Source organism: Acipenser ruthenus, chromosome 6 (genome assembly GCF_902713425.1).
Source record: "Acipenser ruthenus chromosome 6, fAciRut3.2 maternal haplotype, whole genome shotgun sequence".
Lineage (NCBI taxonomy): Eukaryota > Metazoa > Chordata > Actinopteri > Acipenseriformes > Acipenseridae > Acipenser > Acipenser ruthenus.
In genome coordinates this window covers 38,095,520-38,109,031 of record NC_081194.1, presented here as the reverse complement: position 1 = coordinate 38,109,031, position 13,512 = coordinate 38,095,520, and positions in this window count along the sequence as shown.

Below are 13,512 nucleotides of genomic sequence, written 5' to 3'. Positions count from 1 at the left end.
TTTACACATGTTTTTCTGCAAACAGTTCCAATGAACACAGCTCGGACATTATCAGATATTATTCATTTAAAGTACAATTACATGCATTACGCTGCTTGTATAGAAGAAGACCCCAAACAGCTTTTCTTTCAGTTCGCTGTGCACAATTCTACAAACTGACACATGCGCTTTTAGGTATTAATATACTGTATACGTATTTTATTTAGTTCCAATCCATATACTGCATTAAACCAAAATCATGAATATACTGTTAATATATTGTAGTATTCTGGGTTAAAAAAAAAACAACAGGAAGGCAGACGACCGCAACAAGATCTCATTCAGATTTTATTGAGGTCAGCACACCACAACACCACAACACCACCCACAGCAGCATGCAAGCTGTGCCTTTATAACCCAAAAACCCGCGAAAACATGTAACATTTAGATATAACAAGACACGTTATTGGACAACATTCACAAGCATACTGGGACCACGACCCCATCACGTTCCCCTCCACCCCACTGGTGCACTCGTTCACATGCAAAGGCACTCAGGACATTGACAAAACACGGAACAGTGACACAAAACCATAACACAAATAGTCCAGATCGCATCAATGCAACTGCCTTATCGATATAAATGACATGTTTAAACAGGAAAGCATGCATAAAAGTTGCCGTTGTTTTATCACTGCATTGATCCATTTTAAAAACACAAAACATCAAAGTCACAGCATGCATTATATTCGGGTATTATGGTTACATCTGTCTTCATACATTTACGCTGTAAAACCACAGACGTGTGAAACGTTTGTATGTAAATGGCATGTGTGTATAGTAAAAAAAAAAAAAAAAAAAAGACGTTCTCTATTCCTAAACAGCATAAACTGTTCATACGTCATTAGGTGTAACACTGGTGTTTAGTCATTTGGAACTCGAAATAATTGTTAAACGTTATGTGTTTAATCTGTGCCATTTTTGCTAAGTTTATTGTTTAGATTTGAAATACCAGCCCTGTATAATCGTGTAGAAATGTTTAAAACGTGTTACAAATCATAAACACGTCCAAGAGTTTATAAAATAAAAACCACACTGTGTTTAAATCCTAAACACATTTAAAATCATAAACCCAGTGACGTGTTTTGAAAGTGTGACAAATAAGTGTTTTACAGTGTAGCTTTTATACTTTTTGTTCTATTATTTCACAAACACAACATTTTACCCAAATGTATGAAGGTCAGACACCTGGTTTTGCTCATTACACACTCTTATCTTAGCCACGGTACTTTTAAACGATTTTTCTGTTTTCTTGAATTATCTGAAGTAGTTTTTTCTTTATATCCGTTTCCCCTAAAAAATTTCTCCAAAACTATTACTTTGTTGTAAAATCGACACATTACTTTCCATCTAGACTTGGGGCCAGCAGTGTGAAGTAGTGATTAGGGCTCTGGACTCTTGACTGGAGGGTTGTGGGTTCAATCCCAGGTGAGGAACACTGCTGTTGTACCCTTGAGCAAGGTATTTTACTAGATTCAGTATAAACAACTGGATAAATGGGTAATTGTATGTAAACATGATGTGGTATAATTGTGACAATTGTAAGTTGCCTGGATAAGGGTGTCTGCTAAAAAAAAATAATAATAATAATTTAAATGCAATTTGCTGAACTATTTGCATTTGACTTGGTATTTGTATATTCTGAAATAAGAATTTGCATTTGAATTTAAAATCATGAGAAAGCTTTAAAAATATTTCAAATGCATTTAAATACTTTTCATTAATAATGCTCATAATAAAGTTGAGTGACTTTTCAGTATTGCTGGTAAAGTTGATCAACCTGAAAGATGCAAACTAAAGGACACTTTTGAGAACTTCATGTTTATTAAACATAACAATCAAAACAAGTAAAAAGAATAATTGTGCAATGCACACATATATAGATATATACATATATCTCATCATTTATGTCAGTTTTTCACAAACCTGGTCCTGCGGGCCCACTGTGTCTGCTGTTTGTGTTCCAACTGAGTTCTCAATTATTAAATTGATCCCCCAATTGAACTAACAATTCGTGACTTAATGTAATGTTAGAAATAACTTGAAATATTCAACTCTTTTGGCTGCTTTCACAAACCCTGATCAACACAAATCTTGGACTACCTTACCTGAGTTAACATTAGGCAGTCCTAGATTAGTGCTAATTGAGGCCCGTACAGCCAGCCATTTAAGAGCTACAAATAATTCAAATGCTCTGATTAGACAAATTATTCATTCAACTGAGGGACCAAGATTGGGAAACACTGTTTTATGTAACTTGCTTCCTATATCGGTACATACCTGTTAATTATTATGAACTACGTGATTACTGTGTTTATGTTGTTATTATATAAACTCTTTTCTTTGTATGTCACCTTGGATAAAGGCCTCTGCCAAATTCATGTTAATAAATTAACATTTGTTGTATGGGAAAGTATTTGAAGTCCATTTAGCAATTGTCACATATTTGTATTTGTATTTAGTTTGCTAGTAAATGTATCACATTTGCATTTCTGTTAAGCAAATTCGCAAGAACATTGACATTGCCACTGGTCTCATCAATGGGGCAATAGGGAAACTTCAAGCTGTTTCCTGGAAAACACAAGTATGCTCAAAACCATAACCATCAAATGTAACAATGAAGTCACCCATACCTTTCAACATTTATGCTCAAAGTTTGAAGTCTACATTGTTCAAGAGCAGTTCTCAGTCATTTTTGCTCATGCAACTACTGTGGATCTAACTACTGTGGATATTTGTCACTTCTTAGGAGAACCTTTCAATAGAGGTGAGCAGCAACATGTTGCAGAGTTTCTCACCAAATTGTCTGAAATGTGTCCTGAAGTATCTCACATGGTTTCAGTCACAATAAGTCATGACATTCTATGTACTACATGTAACTACTGCTCATCAAACCGAGAGGTGTTGCATGTTCATCCTCTACATGTACCTGCTGGTACAGATTCCATGTGTTTGGAAGAACTCATTTATAGAAATGACAAATGGGCAATAATTCCTGGTAGCAAATGTAGGCAATGCAACACTTCTTCAATCATGAAATGTGAACTCATTCAATCAGCAGGAAGAATGATTGCAGTCCAACTTATGCTTTGGGAAACCAAACCAGATGGGACCATTACAAAGTGACACAATGCTAAGTTTACTGCTGTGCAGAAGAGCACAATTACTGTGGACAACAGGAATTACCAATTAGCTTCCATTATCATACACCAAGGTTACTTCAGGACACTATGTGTCTCTTCTTGCTGTGGGTGCTACTGGAAAATGGGTGTATGCAAATGACACACTCATTGAAGTCAAACCATGGCCAAAAAATGCAAAGGACATGTATATGGCTGTAACAGGGGGAGAGGTGGGAGAGAGGGTGTGTGGGCTCTCCTTCTCTCTGAGTGGCTGAGAGGCGGGTCTTGGGATGATTGCTGGCCCTATTAAATAACATTCTGCTGTTCCCTCAGGTCTGCCCTTCTAAGACATGCTGAGAGTGTGGAAGCTCTGGTCCAGGACCGAGAACGGCTGGGAAAGAAATCCAAAAGAAAACAAAATAAAAGTAGTGGTAGCAGGGAAAACCTTGGGCAGACCCCATAAACATTTGTATAGCAGGCTGAGGGTGCAGCTTGTGTAGGACAGAGACCCGGGCCGTGCGTGTAGTGACGGTCGGGGTGAAGCTGCCGAGTGCAGCACCTTTTATTTGTAGTTTTGCTTACTGTGTTTTATTTTCCTTTTTCCTTTCGCCTTTTGATTATTCTTTTGTTGAGCACTTGTATTCGGTACCGCCTCTGGTATTGTTGTGGAACATCCAGGAGAGACAGGTTCCAGAGATCCCAGCATACTTCTGAAGGCGGTCAAGAAGAATTCCATGATCTATGGTGTCAAAAGTGGCTGATAGGTCAAGGAGGACAAGCACAGAGGGAGCATCAGCATTAAGCAGGAGATCATTCACAATGCGGAGCAGAGCAGATTCTGTACTGTGATGTGGCCGGAAGCCAGACTGTAGAGATTACAGCAGATTGTTATCCATGAGATATTTCATCAGCTGACTGGCTACAGCCCTTTTGAGAGTTTTGGAGAGAAAAGGGAGATTGGAGATGGGACGGAAATTAGATAAGTCAGCCGGGTCGAGGGAGGGTTTTTTGAGTACTGGGCAAGCTTAAGGGCAGCAGGAACCGAGCCAGAGTCAAGGGACAGGTTGCGAGTGTGCATAATGGAAGGAGCAAGATCAGAAACACAGAGACAAGGTTAGTCGGTCAGGGGCCCTGGGGACACGTGGCAGTAGCTGATTTCAACAGTAATCTGGAGACGTCAGCAATGGAGAGAGGCGAGAAGGAGGAGAGGGCAGGAGGGGCAACTGGAGGAGCGTCAAGGTGGTCAAGTAGTAAGTAGTAAATGGTGTAAAATGTACAGAAACCATAATGAAGGAAAAAGCCACAATGTCAGTCCTATTCATCTTCCTCCTCTGCTGCTTTGGCTTTTTTCTTCTTTGTCTGCGGTCATATCTACTGTGTCATGGACTAATGTCCCTGTAATATCTGAGGAAATACGGAACATCCTCAGCTGTCTTGTCTAGGAGATGCATACAGAAAGTCAGTTAAATTATGAGCACACATAACACATTTGTGTTATGTGAAAGATATGTGACATTTGTGAAAGTGATATGTCTTCTATTTTAGAAGAAACATGCACTTAAAATCAATTAGGAGTTGTTGTTTTCACAGGTAAATGAATTGTATATACTACGTGTAAGTTGTATGTTTTATTATGTAGTACTTTTCTTACATATGTATATTGTATATTTGTGTATTGTGTACTGTTTTGTGTATAAACTGGTTTATTTCCAAATACATTGCTATTTAGCTCACATGTTTTACACCTTGTACTGGATTCATTATGTTTTTAAAGCTTAACATGTTTTAATTTTGTCACGTGTGAAATTAAACTTTCATATGAGTTTCTCACATGTGGCTCCCATGTGTTTCAGATGCGAATTTTATAATTACATGTGATCAGCAAATATTCACATGTGTTTCATATGTGAATTTTATAATCACATGTGATCAGCAAATACTCACATGTGGTACTATGTAGACACATGTTTATTATGTGAATAATGGAAAAACAATGGAATTGTAATGTGATCACATGAGAAACATGCTTTTACATGTAATAACATGTGTTTCACATATGAACAACATGTGTTTCTCCGTAAGTGAAGTGATGAGCACAATTTTTTGGCAGAGTGCAAAAAGCAGACGTAAGACTTATTCAGGTCGTAACTGTACGCCTGCTAGGGGGTAGGTGTAAGGCTGGCGTAGACAGGCAAATAACATAGGGGAGAGAGGCAGAAAGTTACATTTAAAGGCAAATGAGCTTTGAATATTGTAAAATAACAGTTTAGCAAACGCCAAAGATGGGTAGAATAATGCATTGGTTTGATGAGTTACAGTACCACTGTGCAATGTGTCGTGAAAGAATCATACGGGACAGACTTATTTCACATTGGATATGTTTGATGATCTTGAGCTCTATCAGCGCTGTCGATTTCCAAGATAGAACCTCCTTCGTCTTATAAATGAAATACAGGATGACCTTCAATATAAGGAATGCTGCCGCCTTCTGACTAAATATTATTGTCTTGTTAAGCTTAGAATTAAGAATGTCCTTGTTCTCTTTATATAGAGACAGCAGTGTGTGTATTTCATGATCTGTAAACATTTTTTTGACATTTTTGCTTATAGAATGGCAATTTCCCTTCTCTGCTGCGCCTTGGCAGCAACGCAGCCTTTACTATGCCAGGGATGATTTTGCTTTGGTGCACTTGGCGTGGAATTTACTTTTATGTTGGTAGTAACGATGGCGTAAGTAATTTACGCCTGCTTGGTGCACTCCGCCCCTGGATTCAAGGTGGTCCACTTTTTTTTGTTTATATCGAACACACAGAGGGGCATACTTACAGCGCATTTTCAAAACTGTTTCGCTGGTAGGATGGGACCAGCAAATCAGATGCTAGTTAACACAGGAAAAGAAGAACATGCCCACAGCTTGTCTGGCAGAAATACTGTAAATAGCAAGGCAGGCCATTTGGTGCATTTTTGTTGATAAACTTAAATGTTATTATCTATGCACGTTACAAAAATGTAATTATTGAATCGATTATCTAGTATTTATGGTCGATGTATATAATGAGGAATCAATTGAAAAATCGATTTTCAATTTAATCATAGCAGCCCTGGTACTGTTTAACAGCTAATAAAAAACTTGAATACATAATAGCTTTTCAGAATAATTAAAAAATACTTTTCAGTAAAGGTAAACAAATCATACACACCAGCTATATCCATTTCCATGGAATGGACCCAGATGTTCTCCCCCATTGTCTTGTCTCTCGTTTTTGTGTCCTTTATTGTACAGCTCCAGCTTTTTTGATACTCAATATTTATTTTTATTTTTTGTTATTATTCTATCATTGTTTACTGAAGGCACTCAAGGGAAGCTGTTCCTTATTGGTCAGTTCCCTAGCTGCTGCGTGACAAAATTGCAACCTTATCATCCTTTTGTGGCACAGGGGGCAAATGAGTTTCTATTGCAACAGTAAGGTTTGACTACGCCACCTCTTAATTTACTAGGAGCAAGAGGAGCCCTGATGTACCAATATCAAAATACTAATTAAACCAATCAGTTTAATAGCAAAAGTTAACTCCCAAAAAGGTTAAGGTTAGGTTCCCCACTCAAATCCCTTCAATTAAATGAACACCAAGGAGGCAGTTATTAAAGTACAAAAACTTGATTTTATTAACAATAATATTAAAAATAACTGACAAAAAAATCAACGATTGTTGTAGCCATGCACTGGTAGTACTGCTTATGTCCACTAGGAAGAGAGGTCATAAATCCTAGCAAGAAAACACACACACAAAAAGAGTAATACAATGCTACAAATCAAATGGTCCCGGCGCCCTTGACAGCAGTAGCGCCCGGGAATCCTAAATAAAAAAAGGAAACAAATTAAACAAAACCACACAAGACAACAAAATCAGTGAAAAACAATAAACCAATCAAAATCTCAGTGCATCAACATAATAAAACCAACACAAATAATCAATATTATCGTACTCTAATTGTAAAGTAAATAACCAAATCAAATCACACACTATGGTGATCCCGGGAGCGCAAAGTACTGCAAAAGCGACCACCGGGAGCCAAAGTAAGTAGCAAAGATATTGATTATTTGCATGGATATTAGATAGCAACTAGATGGTAACTTTACAAGTAAAGTTGTGGGGCTTGCTTTATTGGGAAAGTGGGCAAAGTAGCTGATTTGTGTCAAAAGTCACATTGTTTACTAACTGTCTCATGCTTAGAATGTGCTAGAATTTGAAATTTCTCAAAGTTCTATGACAGTTAATTCAACAGTGGGAAGTAGCCTACTGAAAGAAGTTGATGCAGTTACTAAAACAGCTGTACCTCTTGATTGGTAAAAGTTATTTCTGTTTTGATTTCAGATTTGAATAGCAGAGAAGTAGAGGAAGATTCCATATGCTCTAACTTTTTGTCTTTCTTGTTGGGAAAGTCGTCAAAGTAGCTGATTTTTGTCAAAAGTTACATCGTTTACAGTAAATAGAATGTTGGAATTCTGGGAGTTTTTAAACAATGAGGAGCTTTAGAATGTTGAAAAAAGTCCCATTAACGTGAATGAAGATGAACAAAAAAAGGACAAAAAGCTTAATAGTTTAAAAAGTATAAAATATATCAAAAAGTTGTATACAAGCACACTATTCCAGACCGGTCTACACGTTTTAAAGTTTGAACGGCGTTTCTAGCTTAAAAGGTGTAAGAGGAGTAGCGTGCCAAAGAATAATAATAAGAAGTATGTCGAAGATTTAAAGTGGGGATTCTTGCATCGCAAGCCCCACTAACTAATAATTGATGACGTTATACTACCAAGAAAAGGTACTACCTGCCCAACATACACACAAAACAAACAAGACTGAAAAAAAAGAAAAGGAGACTGTTTCCCTAAGCCACTCAACTATCATGGCTGACGTCTACTGTTATTAACACAAGCTCAAATCCTTCAGAACAACAAGTTCTAATATGACTATAACAGTAGTAATTGCCCCAAACACCCAGGCAATCCAACACAGGGAAACAGTGACGTTAGTGAAGTTAGCAAGCGGTTCGCAGTTTGTATTCCAGCTCATGTTAATCCAGTTCGCTATTCCAGTCTGCAGTTCGTTATTCCAGCTTGCTATTCGCTATTCCAACGTGCTATTCATTTTTTCCAGCTTTCTATTCATTTCTACAGCTTGCTATTGATTTTTACAGCTTGCTATTGATTTTTTTGGTTGCTTTTTTGCAAATAAAAAAAAAATGAATGTGGAGTTTTACCGCGGTTTGATGTTTGTCTGTTTTTTTTCACTTTGAGCTGTAGATGAAAAAAAACTGAAAAATGAAAAGAACAAACAATATTTTCAGTTTTTCAATTTCTGAAAACGGTAATAATAATTGGGGGGGGGGGGGGGGGGAATGTGAGCTGATCTCTATTACACACATGCCAGTACAATGTGGGACAGTTACTTTGTTAAACCCCTTCACAATTTTAAATACCTCTATTAAGTCGCCTCTGGCTCTCCTTTCTAGGCTATACAGATTCAGCTATTTCAGTCTGTCTTCATATGACATGCCCTTCAATCCTGGAATTACTTGTGTGCTCTCTTCTACTCTCTTCATTGCCTCAATGTCTTTCTTGTGATATGGGGACCACAACTGGACACAATATTCTAGGTGTGGTCGGACCAGTGCATTGTATAATTTTAATATAACTTCTCGATTTGAATTCAACTGTCTTGAATATAAAACCTAACATTCTATTTGCCTTTTTTATAGCTTCTCGCACTAGTCTAGTTGGCTTAAGAGATTCATCCACTACTACCCCCAAGTCCTTTTCATACAGAGCCTCCTCTATTTCGTTACCATTCATGCTGTACTTGCCTGTAATGTTTTTGCGCCCTATGTGCTAGACTTTGAATTTATTCACATTAAATTGCATCTGCCATGTGTCAGCCCAAGCTTGAATCTTGTCTAAATCTCTTTGTATTATTCAAGTTGCTGATTGAGAGTTGGCTACCCCTACCAATTTTGTGTCATCTGCAGAGTTGCATAGTTTACTGATTATGTCTTGGTCCAAGTCATTTATATAGATGAAGAATAGCAATGGTCCCAGTACTGATCTCTGTGGTACCCCACTTGTTACGTTACTCCAGTTTGATGTCTGGCCTCTCTGCTTCCTTTATTCTAACCAGTTATAACAAATACTGGTAATGGTGTTTGTGTACATTCTGTTAACTTTGGTATATCGTATAAATCCTCCTTTGTAAATACTTGTACAAAGTGTTGATTAGGTACATCTGTGATTTGATTGTCTTTAGTCAAATTACCACTGCTGCCACAAAAACTGCTGACTTCCTCTTTCAGTTTCCTTTTAGCATTATCATATTGAAAAAACCCTTTTGGATTTAGTTTACTATCTGACACCACTTTTAAGGTCTCTACGGGCCTCTCTGTATTCTATTTGTGAGCTGCTCCCTTTGATTTAACAGAAAGACATAATTTTATTAAATTTTTAATACCCAGCTTAATAAATGGATTTACTCATCGTGGTTTCTTTTTCTTAAGTTTACCTTTTCTCATTTTTGGGATAAATGTATCCTGCATTTCTAACATTGGATCCCTAAATGTAATCCAATTGTTTTCAGCTTCATTATCTATTGGTATTCTATCCCAGTCTATGTTTAGAAGCTCCTGTTGCATTCCTTTGTAATCTGCTTTCCTGAAATTGTATACCATTGTCTTTGATTTAAGTACTGCCCTTGATTTATTTGCCACAAACTTTATCATATTGTGGTCACTTATTCCTAGTGGTTCTATTACCTGTAGTTGTGTATCCTTGCTTCACTGTTTGTTGATACCAAATCTAGACATGAATGGGCCTAGTTTATTTTTGAGAAGTTAAAGCCTTCCATAATTAGAGTGTCCCCTTCCTTACCTATTTTTTTGATGCTTGCATATAAGTTTTCATTTTAATGATTCATCAGAACTTGGGGGTCTATAACAGACTCCCACTATTAAGCCTTTAGATTTGATTTTGTTTAATTGAATCCATATTGATTCATTGTTGTTACCATTACTTTCCAGTATTTCCTATTCTAAGAGGTCTTTAATGTATATTGCAACCTGTCCCCCTCTTATCATGTCTATCTTTCCTAACTAACCCATATCCTTCCATTTTAAACTTGTCTTCATCATTTGGAGTTAACCAGGATTCTGTTATCTCTATAATATCATAGCTATCCACATTGACTACGGCTTCTAATTCTAGAAATGTATTTCTAATGCTTCTTGCATTTAAATATAGGCATTTCAGTTTATGAACAATTTGGTTGCACTTTGTTGTTTGCTGTGTAGTTTGTAGTGTAACTCCCCTGGCTCTATTCTTCCTGCCCCACCTATGTAATATACTGATTCCATGAATGTAACAGATAAGATTGGGCAAGTCTTTAGTCATTACGATCTTTCATGTAATTTTTTGTATGCAGACAGGTTTTAAAGTGATTTTGCAGTAACATATGCATAACATTTGGTTGACCTCAGTGGTTTGAAAATCTTCTTCTTCTTCTTCTTCTTCTTCTTCTTTATTATAAATTATTATTTGGCTGATGCCTTATCCAAGGCAACTTACAACTCAGTGAAATGTCTGCTAACATAAAGAGATAATCAAAAAGGTCAGCTATTCACTGCAGCGCCCCTACTGAAATGTAGGTGACGTCGAGTACATGTCACATGCCAAGTTTGGTGGTTCTAGCTGGTCGGGAAATAGGTCAAAAATGCCAGTTAGCTATTTGGTTAGCTATTCACTGCAGCGTTGATATAGGTGCCAGTGACAACAATGAATAGCAAGCTGGAAACCTTAATAGCAAGATGGTCAGGAAGTAGGCAGTATAAATATCCCAGGCAGAACTACGTTCCATGGTGATGTGGGCTGTAACAAACCCGAAAAGTCTCCCCTACATCAAGGACAATATATTATATATGTTTTTATATTATTATCCTAGATGTGTCTCTACTTTTTTGTGATTGGGCGCTGCAGATATTGAGTAGTTTACTGGTGCCCTCAAATCCTGTGCATTTAGCCAATAGGAAAGCTTGTGATTCCTGCAAGCAGACAGGGAGCCTTCCCATTGGCTGTCTGGCGTGGAAACAGCTGTACATGGTCTGTAGCCTTGTGACAGGCAAGTTACCAGATGAGATAGACTGGCCTTAGTAAGAGGTGAGCCGCTCATTTCCACAATGCATATTTATTTTTGTGCACAATAATTGTAAACTTAAGCAAAATCAAGTGTTCCTAATATTTGCACCATAGATTTATTTTTTTACCGTGTGCTTTATAGAGATCAGCTCATTACATCCCCCCCCCCCCCAATTATTATTATTATCGTTTTCAGAAATTGAAAAACTGAAAATATTGTTTGTTTTCTTTTCAGTTTTTTTTTCATCTACAGTTTGAAAATTGAAGAAAACAAACATCTTTGTTTTGTTTTTTACAAAAAAGCAAAAGAAAAAATTAATAGCAAGCTGGAAAAATCAATAGCAAGCTGTAGAAACGAATAGGAAGCTGGAAAAATCAATAGCAAGCTGTAGAAACGAATAGCAAGCTGGAAAAAATTAATAGCAAACTGGAATAGCGAACTGCAGGCTGGAATAGCGAGCTGGATTAACGTGAGCTGGAATAGCAAACTGCGAACCGCTTGCTAACTTCACTAACGTGAAACAGTGGCCTTAAATACAAACCAATAATAAACGAAAAATAAAGAAAATGATGCACACACACCAAAAAACAATCACAATAGCAAATAAACGGTGTAAAAGAAACAGTGGTTAACACTAAAAACCTACAAAAGCAAATACAAACGAAAATTAGTATCAACCACTTACAATCAAAATCAAACAAAATACCAATTTAAAAAAAAAAACATTACCTCCAGGCAGACGCGGCTATATAAGGCACAACATTCCACATCTGTCCTGTTCAGTAACTATAAACAAAAAAACTATTTAAAAAATATTCACAAGGCTAAACTCCCACCGGGAAGGGAACTAAAAATCAAAATTAGCTTACCCGCTCCAAGTAGTAGTAATAACAGCAGGGGAAACACACATCTAGTCACGGCTGAAGAGAAGGGGTTGTGCATTCTGTGGTCGATGGTCCGGACCACTCAGCGCTGTGACGTCACAGTGGTCTGGACCACTCCAGCTGTCGCTGTTATGTTATGATTTCACGGTTTCCTTTTCATTTTCTTTATTGGCAGTTATGTTATTTTACAAATACGTATGTTACAGTAATACATGCCAGTGTTAAGGTTTATAATAATCAGTACACGGGACTACATTGCTTTTCATTGCGCTGAGTGGTCCGGACCACTGCCGCTGTATTGTTTCCACGGTCCGGACCACTCGGACCACTCAGTCACAGTGATCTGGACCACTCCAGCTGTCGCTGTTATGTTATGATTTCACTGTTTCCTTTTCATTTTCTTTATTGGCAGTTATGTTATTTTACAAACACGTATCTTTCAGTAATTCATACCAGTGTTTAAGTTTATAATAATGTGCTTGGGACCCGTTACCATTATCATGTGTATTTAGAAAATTGATTTTACACTTCCAGAAACATTATCTTTTATATAAGGTAAATATTTTCTTGTTTTAAAACTTGCTGGTATAATATATAGCCTACATATGCATTATGATAGCCTTAACTACAAAATACACAATGACAATAATAAAACAAACATGGTGTAGCGGGTTTTCTGATGAGTTTCATAGAGATTTAGTTGCTGTAGATATATTGTTTTTAAATGTCTTACGATGTTTTTCTATGTGTTGTTTAAAGTTATGTTGACGTTGAATAGTACTTTTGCACTTTTGACAATGCCAGTGGCTTCTGTTTACTTTTGAAGAACTTTTCATTTCAGCACAATAAAGGGGAATGATGCACCTGTCTATGGAAATAAACAATAATAATATATACTACTAATTATAATAATCTTGATTTTATATAGCGCCTTTCATAACCAAATATGTCAAAGCGCTTCACAAATAACCTAACCAGGAGCCGAGTCATACCAATAATTCATTCTTTGTTAGTTACGGTATCGTTACTGTCAAAAAAAAAAAAAAAATATTAGACTTACAAACACATATATAAATTATTAAAATATCAACTTTGAAAAACGTTTTTAAAAGTATATTTTTCTATATTGTGAGAACAGTAAATAAAACAGAACAGCATTTCACTTTTTTAAATAAATGTATATTGTTATTATTATTAGGGCTACAACATTATAACTGTAGCTTTTACTAGCGTATATGTAGACTAGACATTATATTTTATATTTTGCCTATATTTATCTTGTTATCCTC